Source organism: Ochotona curzoniae, unplaced genomic scaffold (assembly GCF_017591425.1).
Source record: "Ochotona curzoniae isolate NIBS_2020 unplaced genomic scaffold, NIBS_Ocur_1.0 contig_4797, whole genome shotgun sequence".
NCBI classification, from domain to species: domain Eukaryota; kingdom Metazoa; phylum Chordata; class Mammalia; order Lagomorpha; family Ochotonidae; genus Ochotona; species Ochotona curzoniae.
This window is the reverse complement of record NW_024466390.1, coordinates 1,078,477-1,102,156: the sequence shown is the minus strand read 5'-3', so window position 1 is coordinate 1,102,156 and position 23,680 is coordinate 1,078,477. Positions and strand designations below refer to the sequence as shown.

The window sequence follows — 23,680 nt, the reverse complement described above, 5'->3', positions numbered from 1 at the left end:
TAGTAGGTCCAGAATAAATGTTAGTGTTCAATGATCATAAAAATGATTTCCTGAAATAATTTTTACTTGAGAGGCAGAGAGAGAGAGACAGAATGAATGTGCTCCCAAATGAGAGAGACAGAATAAGAGAGACAGAATGAATGTGCCCAAATGTCCACAGTTCTTGGGAATGGGCCAGGCTCAAGCCAAGAGCTGACAGCTCAATCCAGGTCTGTTGTTGGGCGGCAGGTCCCCAATTGCTTAAGCTGTACTGCTGCCTCCCAGGGTTTACATTAGTGGAAAGCTGGAGTCAAGCCAGGAATTCAGCCCGGGCATTCTGGTAGCCAGCATCTTCATGTGCCCTGGGCCAGCCAAATGCATGCCCCCAGTGAAAGAAGACTTTGACAAGCATTTTAAAGTTAAAAATTTGGCCCAACATTTTAACCAAATAATTCCCTTAGAATTATAGAAATAATTGGTAGAATTCTTTGTTAAAATCTGTATCGGTTAACTTGAAAGGCATAAAAAGGCGTTTTAACCATACCTCAACTTAAATTCAATGTTTGCTATAAACACAAAAATTGTTATGAAAAATAGTAATACTCAAGTATCTAGAATCTTTCAGATTAGGACTAATTTATGCTTACTTTTTATGCTAAAGTGGGAAAGTGAAAAGCATTTTTAAAAGTTTTCCTCAAGTGTAATATGCAGTGTAAGAAGTACCTTTGTGATAGATACTTTTTGGTGATTTGATACAAGATGAATTGATAAAATTTTTCTCTTCTATTTAGGCTACAAGCTAAAGTTTGTAGCCTGTTGGGCCAGTAGAAGTCTTAAAGGAGTAAATATTTTCCAGTACAGAACTTCAGTTAGGTCTCCTAAGTTTTGGTTTGATTGATTTTCTCTATTACCTGTTTACGTGTTTGAAATAAGGTGAAGAAGGGAGGGTGGGAGGGGAGAGAGAGAACGCTTTGCCTCTCTCCCCAGCCTTCTGATTTCACTGCCAGATGCCTAGGAGCTGAGTACTGCAGTCAGGTCTGTCATGTGGGGACAGCTGTTCCTTGAACCTTCATTGCTGTCTTTCAGGGTCTGGATTAGCAGGCAGTTGGAAGCAGGAGCCTGACCCTGGTTTCCTGGTGTCTACTCCAGACATGTGGGTGTGGACTGTAAAGGTTTTAATGTCTTTGTACCCGCTAGCCCCAACACCTGCTCCCAATATCTACTTTTTTATTCACCGCTCATTAGGTATGGGGTTCTGGGTGCTACAAAAGGTAAAAACTTCTGTCTAGTTTCTGCCCGGAAGGAGACTGTTTCATATCTTTTAATCTATTATCAAATCAGTGAAAGTAGCGGATGAAAAATTGCTTTGCTTTTGTTTGAAGAAACAAGACTTTTGTAGCCACCATTACTTTTGTTAGATCTCTCTGCAGTGCATGTGTTAGTTTGTACTATCTCCAGGATGGTTGTTGGAGAAAAACAGAATCTCTGTTGGAGAAAAACAGAATCTCAGGTGTCATTTGCTTAATTTCCCTAGAGTGGAAATGTTGTAAAATTCCAGGTAGCTGTTTTGGTTGAGAACTGACAACTGTAATATGCTGACTGCGGATGTTCACATTTCTTTTCATCTGATAAAAAAATTACACTTTAAAAAAAAAAAAACCGCTTGTTTTCTTTCAGGCTCTGTGAAGTCTTAGAGTGTTTATCATTTCTGAGATTCTTTCAAAATCCCATTAATGCAGATTTAGTTGTATTGTGACAGTTCTACCCTGTGAATTTTAGAGTCCAGAGCTTACATCTGGTCTTTGTTACCTTTTTTCTAGTAGCTGCTCCACAGTCAGTAATGCCGCGTAAGCTCTGGTAAGCACATAAGCTGACTGGCTCACAGAGGACTTACTCTGCTTCATTTCTGAGAAACTCTGGTTGAGCTGATACGGCTGGAAGGGATCTTGCCCCCTGCATGGCTGCAGTAGTGGGAAGCCTGTCACTATAGGTAGAAATGCATTCGAAACTGTTGCCATTTTATTTAAAAAAAGACAAGAGATGATGGGCAGACATGCCTTCGGAGCCAACCACTGATTTACTCCCCAAAGGCCTGCCACAGCCAGGACTGGTCTTGGTGTACTTGTTTCAAGTCTCTCCCGTGGGTGGCAGGGACCCAAGTCCTTGAGCCATTACCATGCTTCCCAGGGTGCCCATGGGAGGAAGCTGGATTGGAAGCAGAAGCGCTGGGACCCAAGTGGTGTGGGAACTGCTGTGCTGAACATCTTCCCTGGGAGCTCATTTTCCAGAAGTTGGTCAGTGTGCCTGGCAATTACCTTTCCAAAGGTTTTTTTTTTTCTCTTTAATTTATTCATTTTCCTGTATTTGAAAGATGGATGAACAGAGGTCTGTCTGGTGTTGTACTCCCCAAATGCTCTCAACACCCCAAAGTGGGACCAGAAGGAGGAAGAAAGGAAGCCAAGAGCCTGAACTCAAGCCAAGGCTCCCACGTGGGTGGCAAGGGCTGAAGTAGTTGAGCCATCATCACCTGCTGCCCTACCAGAGTGAGCATTAGCAGGGAGCTGGATTGTAGGGAGAGGAACTGGAACTCCAGCCCTGAGGCTCACTGTGGGATGTATACATGCCACGTGTTCTAACTGCTGCACCTGCTTTGAGGTACTGAAGACCTATGGAAATTGATGTTAGGAACTCAACCTTTTTCTGCTTTTGGCTGTCTGGTCTTGTATACTTAAAGGCATTGAATTGGTTGGATGACTACCCTGAGTCAAGGGATTTGTTTCTTAGTGGAACACACTTTTGCAGTGTTAATCTTATTTTGCATAGTAGATTTAATGGGGAAGTTAAAAAACATTTTTAGCTTGAATTTTTGGTAGTGGTTATGGATGTGGCAAATTCACTTTCCAAATGAAAAATAACAGCATTTGTTCTGATGAATGTAAGAGAATTTACTTTAACGCATAGGAGGAGAGATTATTTGAAGTTCGAACTGGACTGAGGGGTTGTCATGCCCATAGGGTGGAGAGCAGTATTTAAAAGATCTGTTGATTACCTTTGCTTGTGCCAGGCACATGGCAGAAAGAAATTAGAACAATCCTTTCAAATTACTTATTGAGAAGTTTCAGACTGAAATTGAAGTGGAATAACTTAGCATTTCTTATTTGTTGATAGCGTTTTTGCAGCTGTACAGAGAAAAATGTCAATAGTTTAATAAGTGAGAATATCTTACACTGTGCTAATGGCAGCATTTATTAAATACAGCTCTAAGAAATGATTACTGATACTGGAAGGAATAATACAGGTAGTCAGTAAAACACCCTGGACTTTGCAATCAAATAGACCTGATTTTGCCACAACTTCCCCTTGAAGAGGAATAATTAAACTTCTGGGTGCCAAGACCATTAATAAGAAGTCAAGTGTCTGAGTGAGTGCTAGTATTTGCTTCGCACTGAAAGAAATTTTGTTGAAAGTAGTTGAAAATTGTAAACTTGAGATACTTCCTGAAGTGATTTTTCTTCTTTCTAAAGCTCCTGAATGTGTAGGGTGGCTGCTTGGGGTATGTTTTGCGTCGCTGTGTGTTGTGTCATGCCTTGTGGTCTGTTGGCCTGACACTGGTTCCTGGTGTGCAACCCCTGGGGATAATGCTGCTGCCTTTGATGCACTTTTTTCCCCCTTACCTCTCCTCCCCACATCATTTTGCTTATTACACTTACATTTGCGCTTACATTTTATGGCTAGTCCTTTGTCATTTTCAATGTTCTTATGGAAAACTGATGTGCTGCCAGTTTTCCCCCCTCCTTTTCTCTCGGAATGGGTTGATAAAATCTGGAAAGAGAGAACTTGACTGTTTTGAAGTCTTTCCATCCGAGTTCTAGAGCTTCTCAAGCACAGGAATGAGGACTGTTGCTGTGCTCCCCTCGCCACCATCCCAGCAGCAGATGTTGGACATTCCCTCTGTGAATTAGGGGATTGAAGCAGGACAGAAAACGCCACTGCTGAAATCGAAGCGCCTGAAATGGGCATGGGCCCTACCAGTCAGATACCGTGCTCCACATCAGAGTGCCTGACTGGTTTCCAGCCCCAGTTCCAATTCCAGCTTGCTGTCAGTGCAGACCCTGGGAGCAGTAGACTGGGCCTGAGGCTGAGGCATTGATTCCTGCCCAGCAAGTGGGAGGCCTGGTTGAGTGTCTGACGTTGCTCAGGTGGTCCTCCCCTGTCAGTCATTTGGGGTTGGCAGCCTGTTCTTTCTCCTGGCTCCTGCACACTCCTTCCCCAGTTTCTCAGGTGAGACTGCAGTGTGCTTCCAAAGATGACTAGTGTTTTGGTATGGCTTATTTTATTTACTCATAGCTTACAACTATTAATCTTTTATAAAAGTTAGTCACTGAACTTTATATTTTAGGATTTTAATGAGCTTTTTACACCTTAGTTAAGTGTAGAGGCAGTGTCTAGAACCAGGTTACCTGAGTTCAAAGTCCAGTTGTGTGACCCTGGGCAAGCTACTGAACTTTTCTGGCACTATTTTCTATTTGGAAAAATAAAGTTCACATCATACAGTTTTATGAAGATTAGATGAATTAATATATTTACTTAAAATAGTACCTGGCCCATAAAATACTTAAGTAGTTTGTGTTATACGTGGACTACTCTTACTGCCTTTATCTTCAGTGTTCAGATTAAAATTACTTATGTTTTTTGACATTTTAATTTAAAACAGAAGAAAGGAAAAAAAGCTAAAGCCTGAAGTTTTACTGTTCTCACAGGAAGGATAATTTATCTAGCAAGTGAACATGAGACTGCAAAAGCTAGAAGAATGAAACTGTTTGAGGTGCTTGACGGTGGAACTTTGTGGATTACTGGAAATTTGGTAATTTTATACGAGGCTATGCTTTTTAAATAAACGTCTGAGACATTATGAGGCAGGGTGTTTTTCTGCATTTTGGAACAATTAAAAATTTAGCATGCCTGTGTGATCTACAGTCTTAGAGAACTGTTAATTTTTCATACTTATTTGTTAAATAGTGTAATCATGTTTCATTTGGGGAGGAAGAGAAGCACAGATGGAAAAGAACAAAATGAAACAGTAACTTTGACTTTAAATTTAGTTGGAATATTTTATTCACTTAAGATATGTAAGTATAATGCACAAAGTTCCCAGGAAAATGGGATTGAAAGGAAGTGTGAATTCCATAAACCTTTGAAGATTCCCCGTCTATTTCCCTTGCACCACGCTTCCTAGAGACCAGTGGTGAGCCAACAGGTTTCTCTTACAGGATCTTGCTTGTGAATATTCACTAGAAATCTAGATAGTGTATTATGATATAATATTTCAATTGCTTTCCCCTTTCTCCCATGAGCACAACTGGACATTTTATGACATCTGGGGCTTCTCGAAGACCCTTGGAGAATGGTCAGAAACACTGTAGAAACTTTTAGAAGCCACCATCACATTCATCCAAGAACTAGATAGTGCATTCCACAGGAGTCTACTGGTGATGGCAGTGATAATTTTAGAGACTGGGATTGTTCGGATTTGAACAAAGCTGGATGCCTAGTGGCAGCCTGTTAGTCTGTATTGTCTTCTTTCTTTCTTCTAACTAGACCCAAGTGTGAGCATATTAGGCGATGAGATTGGGTAATTACTAGGATGAGGTAATGAAAGGATGGTACAAGACCTGAAGTCAGTGGAGAAGTATGCACAGGAGAGTAAGTCAAATAGGTTAAACGTCATTAAAGCTGGAATCTTTGCATTAAGTTTTATTAAGATTTTTTTTTTTTTGGTCTGACTTGCTGGGCTAGCTATTAATGTTTTATATGAATGTAATAAAATTATTATTATTATTATTGGCAGATGGAGGGAGATCTTTTATCCACTGGTCCATTTTCTAAATGCCCACAAATTTCTCTGCTGGGCCAGGCCTACGCTGGGAGGCCAGAACTCTGTTGGAGTTCCCTACGTGATTGTGGCAGAGACCTAGAACCTGGGTCCTTGACCCTTTGCCTGCTGTCTCCAAGGGTGTAGATCATCAGGAAATTGAATTTCAAGTAGAAGAGCATTGATTTAAGGCCTTCTGGCATGGAATGTGGGCATCCAAGTTGGCTTTAAACAGCTGTATCAGGCACCTACCTCCAAAGTGACATGATTCCAAATTAAACTATCTGGTTGTAAGGAAAGCAACCTGAGTTCTTTCTGAAATTTAACTACCTTCATTTTGTCCTCATTTAACTCATTGGTTGAAACTTGACATTTAAAAATAAACTGAGGGCCTCACATTGCATTTGCTGGGATCCCTTATGGGTGCTCATTCGAATGTATCCCAGCTGCTCCGCTTGCCATCCAGCTCCCTGCTTGTGTCCTGGGAAAGCAATCGAGGATGATGGCCCAAAGCCTTGGGACCCTGCAACTGTGTAGGAGACTGGGAAGAAGTTCCTGGCTCCTGGCTTCAGATTGGCTGAGCTCTGGCTGATGAGACCACTTGGGGAGTGAGCCAGCAGATGGAAGATTTTTGTCTATCCTGCTCTGTGTAAATCTGATCTTCCAATCAATCAATAAATCAATCAGTAAATCTTTTTAAAAAAAATCAACTGAAACAAACCCCAAGTATGGTAGTGGCTCACTGACTGCAGTTGTATGTTTGCAGAGCTGGGGAGGATTTTCTTTTCTTTTTTGTTCATCCTTTCTGATGTTGTGGGTAATAGAGCACATACAAGTCCGAATTAAAGTGTCCTTTTAGCTTACAAGCAACCCTAGCCAATATGGAAACAAAGGAGCGTTGCTGGGCTGCAGGAAAACCATTTACAAATCCAGGCAGTGAACTGATTTATGGCTGCTTACTGCTGGACTGCATGGAGTTCTGTAGAGGAAAAATGCTGCCTTTTTTTAAAAAATTTTTTTTATTTTTCGCTTTTTGCTTCATTTTAGCAAATATAAAATAGGATAAAGTAAAGTATTCGGGTGCAGAGCTGAAGAAGCTCTCCTGTGCAGATGGTGTCTGAGGCCTCTGCCACAGAAGTACTCTCACAGAGGGGCTGCTGAGACCTCGGTTAGCTGGTGGGAGATAGCCAGGAGCTTTCTTACTGTGGGAGCTTTAGGATTTTCAGGATGAAATAGGAAAATACAAGGTGTTTGCAAGTGGAAAGTTGTATCTAGAGTCTCACCCTGTGCCCATTAAGATCACAACTTCATTTAAAATAACTGGGATTATACTTAAATGGTACATTTTAAAAATCCTATCTTCCTTCCTTCCTTCCTTCCTTCCTTCCTTCCTTCCTTCCTTCCTTCCTTCCTTCCTTCCTTCCTTCCTTCCTTCCCTCCCTCCCTCCTTCCCTCCTTCCCTCCTTCCCTCCTTCCCTCCTTCCCTCCTTCCCTCCTTCCCTCCTTCCCTCCTTCCCTCCTTCTGTTTTTGCTTTGAAATTGTTTCAAACATGTGTTTATTTTTTATTGGAAAGTAACATTTACACAGAGAAGGAGAGCCAGGACTTCCAACCACTGGTTTACTGCCCAAGTAACTGCAACACCTGGGGCCAAGCTGATCTGAAGCCAGGAGCTTCTTATGGGTCTCCCACGTGGGTGCTGGATCCCAAGGCTTTGGGCTGCTTTCCCAGGCCACAACCCAAGGAGCTAGAAAGGATGTGGAGCAGCCGAGACATGAACAAGCATCCATATGGGATGTAAGGCGAGGACTTTAGTCACTAGGCTACCATGCTGTCCCTTATAATTCTTAATTTAGGAAGAGTGCGTATAACACTTTGCGCAGCTTAAGACATCAGTGTTTTATTATGCAAAGTAGAATTTTAAAATTGTTCCCTGCTGAAAATGTTCCCTAACTAGGTTAGATTATGCATTGCTTTCTATCATGCTTATGCCAAAAAACATTAAGCAATCATGCCATTTGGATAGTATTGCTCAACACTCATATAATTTATTTCCAAATTGGTTGCTTTGATAGAAGAACCATCTATTTCATTTACTTTATTTTCTTTGTTGATATTTTTATTAATGTTTAAATGAGTTGTGGAGAAAAAATAATCTGTAGGTTCATCAGCGCAGTAAAGCACTAGTCTGTCTACTTGACACAGTCAGGTGGGAAGGAGTGCCTGCATCACTGAGTGGCTCCTCAGATGCCTGCCACAGCCAGTGCTGGGCCACATTGAAGCCAGGAGCCAGGAACTTCCGCTTGTGGCTTTCATGTGGGTGGCGAGGACCCAGCTACCTGAGTTATCTGCTGCTTTCCAGAGTGCATGTTAGCAGGGAGCTGGAGTCAGAAGCAGGTACAGGAGTGGAACCCAGGCACTCTGATAGGATGTGCATATCCCACGCAGTGGTTTCATGTCTATACCACGTCACCCTTCTCTAAAAGGCTTTTAAACTTACCTTCTGGTTGGGTACCCTTTTCTCTTTGGTTTAATGGTCTTCCATGTATGTATATAAATTATTGATAAGTAGAAAGCATGTGAAATGTTATCATTGCTTCTTAATAAACCTTTGGAATTGGAAGTAAGCTTTATTTGAAAAAATTCAAGAGAAATAGAAGATTTCAAAAGAATCTGTACCAGGGATTCTAATTTACAGTTTTATATTCATGTTTCTAGCAACACAACTCATCATAGCCAAAAGGTAGAAGCTAACCAAGTGTCCTTTGAAGGATGATACATGAATAAAGTGGGGCATGTCCGTGTGGTGGGTTGTTATTCTGCCCTTAAAAGAACAGTTTTAATTCTTGCTGCACTGTGTGTGAGTGAACTTTGAGGACCTCATGAGAGGTGCTTATGAGCCAGTCATGAAAGGCCAAACACCGTATGCTTTCCTTTATAGGAGGCACCCACAGTAGTTAAATTTATAGATCTAGAAGCTAGTACAGCAGGCGTTTCAGGGACAGTATTGGTGTGTGGGTGTGTGTGGAGGTGGGTGGGTGGTTGGTAGGGTGGAGGGTTTGCTGTTTAGTTTTTTTGCAAGATGAAGAAAGTTCTTGACATGGATGGTGGTAATCACGATTGTGTTAATGTAGTTCATGGCATTGAACTACACGCTTGAAAGTGGTTAGAGTGGCAAATTTTATGTTGGTATTTTATGTGTTTTTTTATTATTATTTTTGACAATCTTGACATAATTAGGGTAAAAAGGTTCAAGCACTACAGGAAGATGGGCAAGACAATCAGTTCCGTATTGTTTTCTTAATATATGTGATGTAAAAGGGGATTTTAAGGGAGAAACCCCACCCAGTCTCCTACCCACCCCAGGTCCCAGATGTGGGACATACTCTGAGGGTCTTGCTCAAGTGGTTTAAATAGTTCAACAGTTCTAAATTGCTGCCACTCTCACCACTCCAAGCACAATGCGGTCTTTGGGGATTCCATTGATCCACATAGTCCATCATATAGTCTCCATTTGCCCAGTATTTTCATTGCCAACATATAGCCAAGGTGGTTGATTGACTTGTTCTGCCCTCTGTCATTTGGTGGTTAGCGTTCTGAGTCCGAAAGCTCAATTGGGTGGATCCCCAAAGAAACTTTGTCTGAGGTGTTCCCAGACCAGATTCCTGTATATACTAGCAAGAACAGGGCCTGGCACAGTCCATCGCCCTGATCAGCTGGTGGTTGCAGTTGCTGCGTTAGTTCTGTTTCCGTCACTGTCTTCCACTGGAACCAATGGGTGTTTGCATTTATGTGTTTTTTAAAAGAGACTGAGAACACTTGGTGTTGGGATAAACTTTGCCTTGTGGAACTTGAAGATGAGCTGATCTAGCAAAGAAGGGTTAGACTTGTGATTTAGGTCTCTCCAAGCCAGTCCTGTTCTACCCCATCCATTTCACCCTCTTTTCCAGTAACAACTTGGAGAACTTCTCCTGAGAGCTACATTTTCATGTGGATTGATGTGAGGATTAATTCTAAACTCAGTGACTGTTACTGGGTTAGAATGAAGCCAAACTGTATCTGCCCTTGAATAGGCCTTTGCTCCCCACTGCTCTGGATTTCCTAGGTAAACTTGATGTTTGAGTATTGACCTTCATGACTCATAAGCATTCTGTTTCTGCTTAATTTAACCACGGAACTTAGAAATATTATAGAATTGTTACATAGATTTTAAATTAAATGACCACTTTCCCACAGATTTTTTTCTTTTTCATTTCATTTCAGAATTAATGGACTCCCTAAGGAATCAATTAGAAGGTACACACAAACAAACAAGCAAGTAAAAAAACTAGCAACAGCGTGGGTGTTTGACCCAGTCATAAAGATATTGCCTGAGACATTTGCCTAGTAAATGGGAGTTGCCTGGGTGTGAGTTGCAGCTCTGCCTCCAATTCCAGTTCCCTGCTAGTGTGCACCTTGGGCAACAGCAAGCGAAGGCTTAATCTTGGGTCCGTCACCCATGTGGGAGACCTGACTTCTGTCTTCAGTGTGTTTCAACCCTTGCTGGCTGAGGGCATTTGGAGAGTAAACCACCAGTTAGGAGTGTACAATCTTTGTCTCTCTCCCTCCTACTTCAGTAATTCCCTCCTACTTCAGTAATTATCAAAGCTTACATGTGGATATTTGCTCTTCATCCTGCATAGATATATGTATGTAATGTTTATGGATTTACATATTTCATGTTTGTAAACACCTATTCTGAATATTTTTTTGTTTAAGGAATTCTGGGCTTGAATGTTTCTTGATTTGGTGTCAGTTGGCCCTTAAAATGATGGAAAAAAAAAATCACTTGTTTTTTATTTTCTTTGCGGTAGGCATTAAGTTCTCAGGACAATTTTAAGGAAGCACTACCTTAAAACTCAAACTACATGCTTGGTTTGGAATTTATGTAATGATAGATGGTCCAGGCAGCTATGTGATTATGTCCTCATGAAAACCTGCTAATGAATCGGTCTGTGAGATATGTTACAGACCCCTTTATTTAGCTGTGTTCACTTCAGGTAATGACCTAGAAGTTCTTTCCTGCAGATAGTGTTTCTCAAAAACAAAATTATTTCAAGATCTTCTGGGGAAAAAATGCTTAGTTATGAAAAAATTAGAGGATGATAGGCTGGCCATTACCATAGATGAATTGGAACACACGGCTTTTTGTTGTTGTTTTTTGTTGTTGTTCCTGCCAGAAACTTGGCTTAGACCTACTTCTGGAGCTAGACTAGGGCTTGACATGCCTTCATCTCAACATATTTTTTTTCACTTATAATTTTGCTATTGATTTTATAATCTTGAGAAATTGCAGTGGCAGAGAGTATTCTTTAGTAGTTCTGAGCTTGCTGATGTTGGAGTTATCATTGAGTCCCCAGGGAGGAGATTTGTGGGACTGAATGGCCATGCACTGGGTCGCTGGGCGTTGCTTCATCAGCATAAAATAGCAACTCGGTGTTGCTGTCTCAGCATAAAACCCATTGAAGGATTTTGTTTGCTTTGCTGACCAACCAACAAGGACACACATATTGTATCAAAACATTTTTTAAAAATAAAGGTTTGTGCATGTGTGTTTTTAAAGATTTAAACATTTTATTTAAAAGGCAGAGTTACAAGAGATATTTTCCATCTGTGGTTTCCTCCCCAAATACCACCATGGCTGGAGCTTGGCTTAAAGCCAAGATCCAGGAACTTCTTCAGAATCTCCCACTTGCACCCGATGCAAGGACCCAAGCACATGGGCCCTCTGCTGCTGCTTTGTCAGGCACTTTAGCAGGGAGCTGGATCAGAAGTGGAGGAGCTGGAACTCAAACGAGCACCTCTACGGGATGGTGGCTTTACCCACGATGCCAAAGCAGCAGCCCTGGAAATCCTAGTTTCTAACAGCTATGCCATTTACCTTTTTTTTTTATTGAATGTTGTCTGGATTAGGAAGCAGTTACTGAGACACAGATCTTTTAGAGCTCGGGCTTGAGAGATCTTCAGTCATTCTTTTCCAGACGTTGAGAGTGCACACTGCTTAAGACTTGGTCTTGTTTTTAACCCTGAGAGAACTTAGAGTGTAGTGGGAGAAACCGAAGCGTGATTGGGTGCAGTGTAGTGGGACACTCATGCAGGAGCATGTACAAAATGCTGCAGCTTTGAAGATGTCTGTCCAGATGTCTACTGGCTGCCCATGTGTGGGTCTTCAGCCCGTGACTCTGGCCAGTGGCACTGAAGAACTGAGTATTTACTTTTCATTTAATCTGTTAATTCCATACTTGATTTTCTTACTAGGAAACTGAGACTGTTGAATAATTTGGACATGTGAATCTACCTTTTTAAGTTGGAAAACCATTTATTTCACCGGGAAGAAAAAAAGTGATCCAGGTCTAGCCTTTAGTCCAAAAAGAGACCCCAGGAGCTGTAACACACTCGCAAGGTCATTCCTCAAATGCTTTGACAACTGTAAATTTTATGAAACCTCAATTAGAAATGTTTCCAATAAAAATTTAGGATTTGATTTGAAATGACCTGTTAAGGAAAACACTGGAGTTTGAAGACTTGTTCAGGAAGAAGAAATTGTTCTTGCATTGATTATGCAGTGAAGTAGTAATATTTTAGATATTGATGGAATAAATATCATTGTATGCCTGTATTCCTGTTAGTGCTGCTCTTGGTGCCAAGGGATCTTTTGAATCCTGCCTTGGGCAAGCAGAGTATCTCAGGGCTACTCTTTTTATGGTTTTGTGTGTGGGTTGGTGGTTGGGGATAGGTTAATTCAGAAAGAGGAATAAAATAAGATTTCAGGTTGTGATTAAAAAAAAAAAACCCAGCATGACATTAATAATAAAATTCGGAGTAATCCAGGATTTTGGAGTGAGGAGAATGCTAACCAGTAGTGCAGAAAATGTGGGTAGAGTATGTGCCTCAGAGCTTGCAGCTCTCTGTTGTGCCACGTGGACTTGCGCTGCATTTGGTGGAATGTTGATTGCTGCTTTTGAACAGGTGGATGATAAGGTCAGACTTGTCATTTCGTAGGGGTAACTACCGTTTGTACGGAGGGCAAGGCAAAGAGGTGGGGGCGGCAGTCATCCTGAGCAAAGGAGAGTAAGAGGATGTAGACTAGGTAGTTATTTTGAAGGGAGAGGAAGAACTTGAGGATTTATTAGGACAAGAATTAATAAAACTTCCACTGGGGTAAAGAGACCAAGTGAGTTTGCAGTTTCCGACTGAGTACTTGATGCTATTGTTCCATGGCCTGTGGGAGAGATGTGATGAGTGTGAGCTCGATGTGGAATGTCCGTGCTGCTGCTAGTGTATGTCTGTTGTTTGAGGGGAGAGGAAGGTGTTTGACGGAGAGATTCTGTGTTTACTGAACCAATGGATTTAAGACTGAAAATAGGAGTAGGGTACTCTGTTAATTCTATGTTACTCCTATGTTAGCGTTATGGATTTCATGATAGCTCTTTTAACTAAAGGTAGTCGTAATGAAAGCTTTTTGTGCAGTTGGTAGACCAGGCTCTGAAGATAAATGGATACAGAAGACAACTGTTGTTGCCTTAAAGACTTGCCATTTCTAAGAGGAAGGACAGGCCAGTACACCTGGGATTATGGTTGTGTCATAAGCGCAAGGGTGCAGAGCTGCAGGGTGCCCAAGCAGCAGTGGAGGCTCCGTCTGAGGGCTTTCCAGCAAGGGGAATTTGGAAGAGCAAAGTTCTCTTCAGTTCCTTGTTGGCAAGCTCTCTGCCCTGATGAACTTCCTCACTGTAAACTCTGTGACACTCTGTGGTGACTGTGACTTGGTCCCGGTTACCCTTGGGTATCATATCAACTCTCTCTCTGTCTCTCTCTGTCTCCTCTGTCTCTCTCTCTCACACACACACACGTCTTGGCAGTGTGACTCTTGCACTAGTGGTCTGTAGCCTGGTGGGGTTGCTGCAGAGAACGAGGGGTGGTGGTACCAAAATGAATTCCTGAGTAGGTTGGGTTGTGGCTTTCCAGACTAATGTTTGTCGGCCTCACAAGGCATTTCTGTTTGGGACTTGTTGTATTATCACCTGTGTCAGGAAGCTGGCAAGAAAGGAAGACTTGGCCATGATGCTGCAATGGGCTTGTTCTTGATGTTGGGTAAGTTGATTAAAGGAATAGGAGAGGAACTGAGAGGCAAGGGCTCTGTTGGTAGTTAAACCCCAGAGTAGTGAAGCAGCCTTGGGCTGCAGAAAGCAGAAAACTGCCTGAACAAAGAAACCCCTGAGGAAGAGCAAGTGTTTACATGAAAGCTGGGGTTTAGAAAAGATACCACAGTTCTGAGCTGTTGCAGTTTGCTCCTGAAGTTTGTTACTCATTGCTTTGCCTGTGGTAGCCAAGAGCAGCAAGATGCTGCAAATGCTGGAGCGTTCCTGTCCCTTCTGGGTCCATTCCTGCTGCCCTTGGGTTTCAGTTAAGGCCATTCCTGAATGTCACACCACGCCCTTTCTGCCTGTTGAGTGCACACTTCTCCCTTTAGCATTTAGCTGTGCCTTGTTTGTTTTTAACCTCTCTTCCCCTTTGTTAAGCTGCTGCCTCTCCTGCCTAGCTTGTAATTACTACTTAAAGGTCAGTTTAAATAAGTGAGCCTTAGACAGTATCAGCATTGGCTGTAGTGCTGAAACTCTCAGCATGCTCATTCCGTAAGCAGAGGTGGGGAAGCTTTTTATTGCCAACGCCTGTTTGGGTGTTTATAGTCTCATCTGTGGGCCATCCACAGCTATCAGCTTGGGAATTAGCCTGCTGTAGATATATTGGATTGCAATTCTCACCTGCAGTTGCCTTGGCAGGGCCAGGCCAAATGATTTCATGGGTTGGTACAGTTCTTGGGTCCAGATGCTCCCTGCCCTTTATTGTATGAACTCTTGAATTTCAAGGTTTTTACCTTTCCAAATTACAAAAAACAGTATGTATTTTTTCCCTAAATATTGTCTTAGAGTATCTTTTTGGAAAGTTCCCATTTCTAATTAAAATTGATTCACAATTTTTAGTTTTGAAACTAAAATATTGGGCTTTACTTGAATATTGGCCTACTGATGATTTTTTTGTTTCTTTATTCTTAATTATGCTGTTAAATGGGCCAATGCTTTAAAATAACAATAATGATAAAAACAGCTTGTTTAAGGAGGAGGAATCCACCATGGGGGAAGGGCATGGGGAGGGATTGGGGGAATCCCAGAACCTATGAAACTGTCACATAATGCAACATAATTAATAATAATAATAATAAAAAAACAGCTTGTTTAGCTAAATTTCAAGGTCACAAATGTCTTATTTCTGCATAAATTAAGATAGAACTTAAAATAGAATTTTATATTCAGTTTTAGAGACTGATATTTCAGGAAGTTTCCATATTAAATCAGATGTTTGATTTGTGGTTGTAGACATTTAAACTATTGCAGGATTTCAATAAAGTTCTGCCATTCATAGTGAGATGGATATTTAAGCATTGATGCTGAGTAGCATGTGGTATTTAATATGAAGTGAAAAAAATAGCTACTGATGCTTGGTAGTACATGCTTAATTCTTTTTTTTTTTTCATGTTTAATTCTTAGAGCTAAGTACTGATGCTGAGTAGCATGTGTGCCCATAAACAAGAGGCGCAGTTCTGAGTTTATATGGATTTTGGGAGGGACGGGGTTGGTAGAGAGGTTAAGTTTGAGGTTAGGACACTGCATCCCATGTTTGAGTCTGCCTCTGACTCCAGCTTCCTGCTGGTAGCTAGCAGCCCTGTGGGAGATCTGGGTGGAGTTCTGGTGCTGGCTCCTGTCTTCATGGGGGGTGGTCCTCCTGAGGACAAGTGCTTTCTCTGCCTCTCAGTGGGAGGATTTTGCTGTCTTTTCAAGTTTATTATAGAAATAATTCTTACATAAATATGGAGGGCAAAATGACAGATTTCAGTATTTTTGGTATTAAAAAGCTTCAGGTACAGCTTAATATTACCTTCTTCTGTGGGCCCTCAGTTTTTCCTTCCTGTGCATAGTGGGAGGATTATTTTAGTCTGCTTCTGGATAAAAGTGGAACAGGCCAAGTCTTTTTTTAAATATAAAATTGGGTCATGTACAGAGGTACTGGCCCTAATTCGGGTGTTAATTAATGACAGTTATGGCCCATAAAGTAACTTTCTCTTTGTTCTCCTTTTAAAGAGCCTCTTCCCCCATGAAAAATTAGTGTTTTTGTTGGTGACACATGAAGCACGTTGTTCTTAGAAACATTGGTGCACTTTTTTTTTTGGCATGTTGGAAGTATACCTTGTCACTTATGCTTTTTTTTTAAAGATTTATTTTTATTATTTTTTTCATTGGAAAGGCGGATATACAGAGAGGAGAGACAGAGAGGAAGATCTTCCGTCCGATGATTCACTCCCCAAGTGAGCGCAACAGGCCGATACTATGCCGATCCGAAGCCAGGAGCCTCTTCCGGGTCTCCCACATGGGTGCAGGTTCCCAAAGCTTTGGGCCGTCCTCGGCTGCTTTCCCAGGCCACAGGCAGGGAGCTGGAAGGGAAGCGGGGCTGCCGGGATTAGAACCGGCGCCCATATGGGATCCCGGGCGTGCAAGGCGAGGACCTTTAACCACTTGCGCCACCGCGCCGGGCCCGTCACTTATGCTTTTAACTCTTCCTCCCTTGATTTATCTCTAGAACAAAAGGTAGCTGATACTGTGGACTTAAAAATTGTCTTAAGCATTTAGGTTTTTTTTTTTTTTTTTGAAGATTTATTTATTTTTATTGGAAAGTCAGATATACAGAGAGAAGGAGAGACGGAGAGGAAGATCTTTTGTCTGATGATTCACTCTCCAAGTGACTACAACAGCGAGTGCTGTGCCGATCCGAAGCCAGGAGCCAGGAACCTCCTCCAGGTCTCCTACATGGGTGCAGGGTCCCAAGGCCTTGGGCCGTCCTTGACTGCTTTCCCAGGCCACAAGCAGGGAGCTGGATGGGCAGTGCCTGTATGGGATCCTGGCACATTCAAGGTGAGGACTTTAGCTGCTAGGCTGCTGCGCTGGGCCCAAGAATTTAGGTTTTTCACACCCCAGATTTTTTGGTTGGGGATCATCAAGTTCTAGCAGTAGTGCACATAAAAAATTAGGTAGAGGAATTAATGCAGATTACTAACTAGTGGCACCTAGAACCCTGCACATTCAAGATCGATCTGGTTCACTCCCCAAATCTAGGGCTAGGCCAGGCTGAAGCTAGGAGCCTGGAGCTTCTTCCGGGTCCCCCATGTGGGTGTAGGGGCCCCTGGACTTGGAGCCATCATCTGCTGCCTCGCAGACTACATTATTGAGAAGCTGCTTTGGAATCAGTGTCTGTCCGATGGAGAACGTGGGAGTCCCAGGCCGTTGTGTCACGGTGCCTGCCTCACAAACATGGAGTGTTAATGCTGTTTGTGCTTTTGAGTTCAGTGGACTGAAATTGTCTGAATTGGTGCAGATTCTCCCTCTAATCAGACTCTAAAGGTATCATTGTCAATGTTTATAAACCTGGGAAAGGAAAAAAATAATCCTATTATTCACAGAAAATTGATAATGTGGATTTTCTTCATGTTTTAAACTTTTACAGTGTAGTTTTGTATCTTACTTTTTTGGGATAGCCTTGCAGAGTTTGTTTTTTTCCTTGTCAATCATGTTATTGAGAATTCATGGGACCTGAATTACAGCACAGTCATCACTGACCTGTTGCCTGTCACACTGGCATATCACATCAGAGGACTGATTTGAGTCCTTGCTGCTCTGCTTCTGATCTGGCTCGCTGCTAATGGCCCTGAGAAAGCTGCAGGAGATGAACCAAGTACTTAGACACCTGCACCCACCTGGGAGACCCAGACGGAATTCCAGGCTCCTGGCTTCTACCTGGTGCAGCCCTGACTGCCAGAGCACTTTTGGGGGTGAATCAGAGGATGGAAGACCCCTGTTTGTCTCTTTCTCTGCCTTTCAAATAAAATGGAAAATTAAAAATCTTTAAAAAGGAGAATTCAAAGGAATTTATTTATCATCAGCAATGTTTTGACCTTTTGAAAACAAATATTTATGTAGACGATACTTAGCATAAACTATGCTGAGGTTTTACATACACATAAACAAATATTAACGTGAATAGTTTAGAAATGCCTGCTCCACTTCCTTGTTTTAAAATAAGAGCTCTTGAATTTTAAAGTTTCTACACTTAAAAACTATTGATAAAATTATTATAATCATTGTACTTCGAAATTGTTTCTGTTTGCAAATGGAGAATGCTTTTTCCCTCTCCTTAATGAGCACACTCAGTGCCGGTGAGAGCGAAGTTTAACAAGTCTGGTTACTGCTGGCTGCTTTCATCAGCGGAACCCCTTTGAACAACAGCTTGGCAGTGTGCTTCAAGAGCTCTTACAAATATTTTTAGCGCCCTTAGTAGAGGGGAAGAAATCCTAGATTCAGAAAAATGCTTTGCCAACAACGAGGCTCATGCCAATGTTATTCATGAGAAGCAGAAAAACAAAAGAACCCTATGTAAATAGCCAACAGAGGATTAACTAAATAGTACGTTATGGCCAGTGAGGCCATACTACATACCACAGTGAATGATTACTTTTTAGGTTTTTTAATAGTTAATTTTATTTATTTGAAAGGTAGGGAGTGGGGGAGAAAAATGGATGTGTCACATCCACTGGTTCACTCTGCAAATGGCTGGCAACAGGCCAGGAGCTCCATCCCTGTCCCCTCATGGGTAGCAAGCATCCGAGTATTTGAACCGTGACCTGCTGCCTCTGCCTCCTGAGACTTGCAGAGGCTTGAACCAGTCCCTTGATGTGGGTGTGGGCCTCTGAAGCTGTGATTTGAGCTGCTGTGTCAGATACCCACCCCAATCTGACAGTTTCCTTGAGTTTTCCCTGTAGTTTGGTCACTTGACAATAAACATGTTACAGTTTCTTTTGGTCAAAGATCAAAGTTCAGTTTTATCTGAATATTGAGTCGAGTTCTGTTCCTTCTGCACACTTTGAAAGTGAAAGATTAAATCCCACTTTCAGCGTGAAATTATTAAAAAAAAAAAAAGGTCCCTTTTCTGCTAGACAATACTGACAGTAGGCTAACACCTCCTCAAGTGAGCATGTGTCAAGAAAAAATAATAGCAATAAATTAGAGTGAGAAGTAGTAACACTTTTACCTTTGCTTGTCAATAAGCCTTAGTGCTTGGGGTTTCTGTTAGTGCCCACACTGTGGCCCCCACGCTTGCCTCTGCCGCTGTTATCAGATCTGAAGAACACTGTGTGACCTGGAAGATTTCTTGATGGGAAGTTAAGTCAGACAGCCTACCCTTTCCCCCTTGGCATTTGATAACTCATTATTTTCAGTCCCTGCATTAGTCTCAGAATCCCTTTGTCCCTGTGCAGTGCACCCACCCGAGATTGTTGGGCTCCAGGTGACCTCACCGGAATCAGAGTGGCAGAGTTCACCTGCTTGCCTTCTTGCCTGGGTCACGGTGCTGTGTGATGCTGTGTGCTTATACAGTGGCCCCTCAGTACTGCCTCTCTGGTTGCCTTTGCCTTTGGCAGGAAGGTAAGGTCAGATTCTTGTGGCTGTGGTCTTCACTGTAAATCAGCTACTCGTCCCGGAGCCCCTAGAATGCCATTATTATTTGATCCTGTTTCACCCTCTTTAGGAACTTCCTTGTCCTCAACTTTGACATGTTAACATGTCCTGGTAGATGTGTGTATGTGGATTTCTTTCTGCTTCCTTTCTTGGACCCTGTTTTTTTGAAAGGTGGGAATGGCCTCTCGAGGGAACTCATTACAGTAATAGTAATTTTAGTGACAGAAAAAGTCATGTTGCTAGACAATGTGCTCACTTTTTTATATTCTATTTAATTCATGCAGACAACTGTGAAGTGTTTTCCTGGGCACTTGTTTCTTCCTCTTCTCATTCTGTATGTTCTCTCAAGCTGGTGGCCCCCTCAATCTTCAGATGACTTCTGCATTTATATTTTTAAGCCTTGCTGTCTGTACTGAGTTCCCAGTCTGTGTATCCCACACACTCAGAGCACCGGAGGCTCTGATTCAGTTTAACTGAATTAGTCAACACATACCACAGAAACCAGTTATTGTTCACAAAAACACACATAAATCTGCATGCTAATTTCACCTTCTCATCACTTCTCAATCTGATCCTGCTCAACTCTACCCCTACTATCTTGTTCTGAGATAACTTCATCCTTTGTGTGTATGGGGGTGCCAGCCCCCTCAGTGACTTCTGCCTCTGTGGCCTTCTGAAATCTAGAATGTTTCTCACAGTTAAGTTACATGGCACCTGGGGACTAAGAGTCTTGTAGTTAACCAGTTGCTTCCGGATGACATCAGTGCTTTATACTGTGGCTTGAGGACTCTTTGTTTTGCAGCTGGCCTCTCCTTAGCTCTCTCTCCATAGTCCCCTTTGCAGGCAGCATTGGTCCCTGACCTTACCCTAGCTCTTGTTTCGTGCTATCTCTTGCCTTTCCTGCCTCTGCCTGACTAGCCTTGATTTAATCAAGATGGCTTAGTCATTTTGTTTCCATAGTATCCCCTTTGTAGCTCTAGCATTGTGTCTGTCAGGCATTTCTTTCATTTTTCTTCACTGTGTTGTAAGTTCCTGGAAAACAAATGTGAAACTTTGTGTTTGTACCTGTACACCCAACCGCAGTCTTCAGTTCACCTGTAGACTGTTTCTGTCTTACAAAGACACATAGTTGTTTGTCCTTTTCCCTTCACTACCAATGTAGATATTTTCCTGGTTTCTCCACTCTTTAGCACATTTACCCATTTCCAAGTCCTTAATTTTGCTTGTATGTGGGCACACTTTTGCTCATATTTGTTTGTCCAACAAGTTCACTAACTGCTACTGTGTGCTAGAAAGTACCCTAACTATATTGTATGCTTAATATCGCATTGAATTTGTAGATAAAGTTGCAAAGAATTAACTTGTAAGTAAAATCTAATGTTAGATACTTGGAAGCTTTTAGGTATTTCATTTGATTTTCTTAGATTTCTTTGAAGACTTAAGTTTAGCAGCCTTTTTTCCTCCTTGTGAATAAGATTTTTTTTTATTCCCCATTACCCTTTGTTTTGATTTGTAACTGCTCATGTGTGGGAAACTGACTATATGAGTCCAGGCAGACCAATTCATTAGACTCTTAGTAGTGTTTTCAAACTTGGGTTTTAGAAATTTTTAAAATTCTATTCAACAGGTAGAGAAAGAGTTAGACAGAGATGAGGAGCCAACGAGAGCTCTCACGTGCTAGTTTATTGCTTAGATGTCCAGAACAACCGGGGCTGGGGTTAGGAGCCAAGTCTCCCATGTAGGGGACCCACGTCACAGCATCTTGGCTGCACATTAGCAGGAAGCTGGGATCAGAAGGGGAGTGAGAAACTCAAACTGGGACTTAAAATGGGGCGTGACTTCCCAGTCAGCATCTTAACTGCTAGGCCAAACAACCACAGGCAGTTGGGCTTTTAGGCATTGCTTAACTCAGTGACAAATCACAGGAATTTTTTCTGCTGGATAGGTATAAATTTAATTTTTCATGTCTTAATATGTCAGGATCTCAAGTTTAATGTTGAAGAGATACTTGGCATGCTGCTATTAGCCTTGACTTGACCATGAAGTTTAAGTACTTAAGAAACTAAAAAGTCACAGAAACATCACCTGTTCTTGATTTGTGAAGTTTTTGTAAAATCTGTGTTGAATTTTATAAATACTTTCTCGGAGTCTGTAGAGATGATCATATTCATCTGTTTAAAAAATAACTGGATGAGATTTCCTCAGACTGTAACATCTCTGCTTTATTTAATGTTGTACTGGATTAGATTGCTGATATTTTATTTGGGATATTTTCAGCGTTTTCTTTTTTTTTTTTTAAGTAAATGAGATGTAATGTTCTTTAATTCTTATTTGTTCTTGTGTAAGAATTCTGTTAGTCTTATAGTCTATCCTGACATATTTCTGCTTTTTCCCCAAGTTGGAAAAGCTGTTTAAACAATAGGGAATTAGTCATTTCTTAAGGATGTAGTGGAGCTTTCCCATAAACATTTTACAAAGTGGCTGTTCCCTGGCATCTTGGCTTCCCTGAGTTCTAGTCAAGTGTCAGGGACAAATTTAGAACTTGGTTCGTACTTGTTGAATCAGTACCCTCTAGATAAAGTTCTGAAAAATGGCTCACTGGGAGGAGTTGTTTGTCCTAACAGATTTTCCATTTGGCAGAGGCATTGTCGTGGCTGATTCACCAGGACATGGGATTTGTCTGTATGAGAAAAAAGGGGCTGTTTTATCTCTGTGGGTTCAGAGTCTTTGGTAGGAAAATGCTGTGAGGTGATGGTCTAAACTGGCAGCTCACGCTAAGGAAAGCAGTCCAGTTCACATCATTGAATGTGCACCTCTGTGGCTGAAAAGATCGTAGCAGTCATAACGCCATGCATTTGTGTGTGTGTTTTTATATTTTAAAGCTTATTCTTTGATTCAGATGTGTGAAAAGAATATAGGCAAATAGTACCTTTTAGGAAAATTATGAGTAAGCGTTTTTTTTTTTTTTTTTTTTTGACGATTTTTATTGGAAAGGCAGATTTACAGAGAGAAGGAGAGACAGAAAGCTCTTCCATCTACTGAATCACTGTCCATGTGGCCACAACGGCTGGAGCTGAACCAATCCGAAGCCAGGAGCCTGGAGTGTCTTCCAGATCTAGTCTCCCATGCGGGTGCAGGGTCCCAAGGCTTGGACCATCCTCAACTGCTTTCCCAGGCCACAAGCAGGGAGCTGGATGAGAAGCGGAGCACCTGGGACATGCTTCCACATGGAATTCTGGTGCATGTAAGTGGAGGATTTAGCTACTAGGCTACCATACCGGGCCCTAAATACTACGTTTTGAAAGCTGAAGTTCTTTAATTTCAGTATAGCTGGTTTAGTGTTTCTATTCATATACCCCCTCCTTTTTGGTCAACATTTTAACCATTTATAAAACCCAGGAATTGTTGCAACAATAACTGACTGTCAGGGTACAACTTTGAGTTTAGTATACTCCACTGGGAGTAGTTCTGTCCCCCAGGCACATTTACCAGTGTCTGGAGGAATTTTGGTTGTCACAGCAACAGCACATGTTTGCATATATGTGTGTACCCCTGTCACTTAGCAGGCTGGGGTGAGGCGTGCTAGTGTACACTCCACAGGACTCGTCATTTGCTGCACCACCAAGACTTCCGGGTTGGAAAGGGTGAGTGGTGCCGGGCTGGTGATCTCTGTGGTCAGAGGGAGACGTGTGTGTTACAGATACATACATGGATGAATGCGTGATATAGCACGGAGTTCTCAGCTATGCTTTCCCCCTCGGCTGATGTCCCATGGAATCCTGTGATCAGTAGCAGTGTCCCTAGACAATTACGTGGAGTCTCTTCTGTTCTCTACTGACATCTAGTGAGACATACAGGAATTAAAATGAAGACGCTGCTGAAGATGAACTATGTAAACGAAATAGTTACTGCAGATTCTTATTTTTTTCACTGGTAGAAAATTTCCAAATAGGAAATGTAGGATTAAATGATTACTTTTATGGCAGAGGAATTATCAGTAAGAAGGAATAGAACATGTGAGTTCTTAGTTCCTGTGTCATTCTTCTGTTTTTTTTTTTAATATTTCTGACTTAATATTTAGAATATATTTCTTGCTAAAAGCTGAGCCCTCCATGTGTTAGACTTTTTGTGTATTTTAGTGTCTTTAAAGATTATGTATTTGAAAGACACAGTGGCAAGGGAGAGAGAGAGGAAGGGAGTCTGCTGATTCGTTCTCCAAATGGCTCAGTATA

General features: G+C 41.8%; 1 protein-coding gene across 3 annotated transcripts in view; it reads left to right on the top strand.

Moving 5' to 3' along the window:
* Positions 1–23,680, top strand: part of ARHGAP12 (Rho GTPase activating protein 12) — a 106,309-nt gene that overhangs the window by 41,425 nt on the left and 41,204 nt on the right. The window lies entirely within an intron of this gene.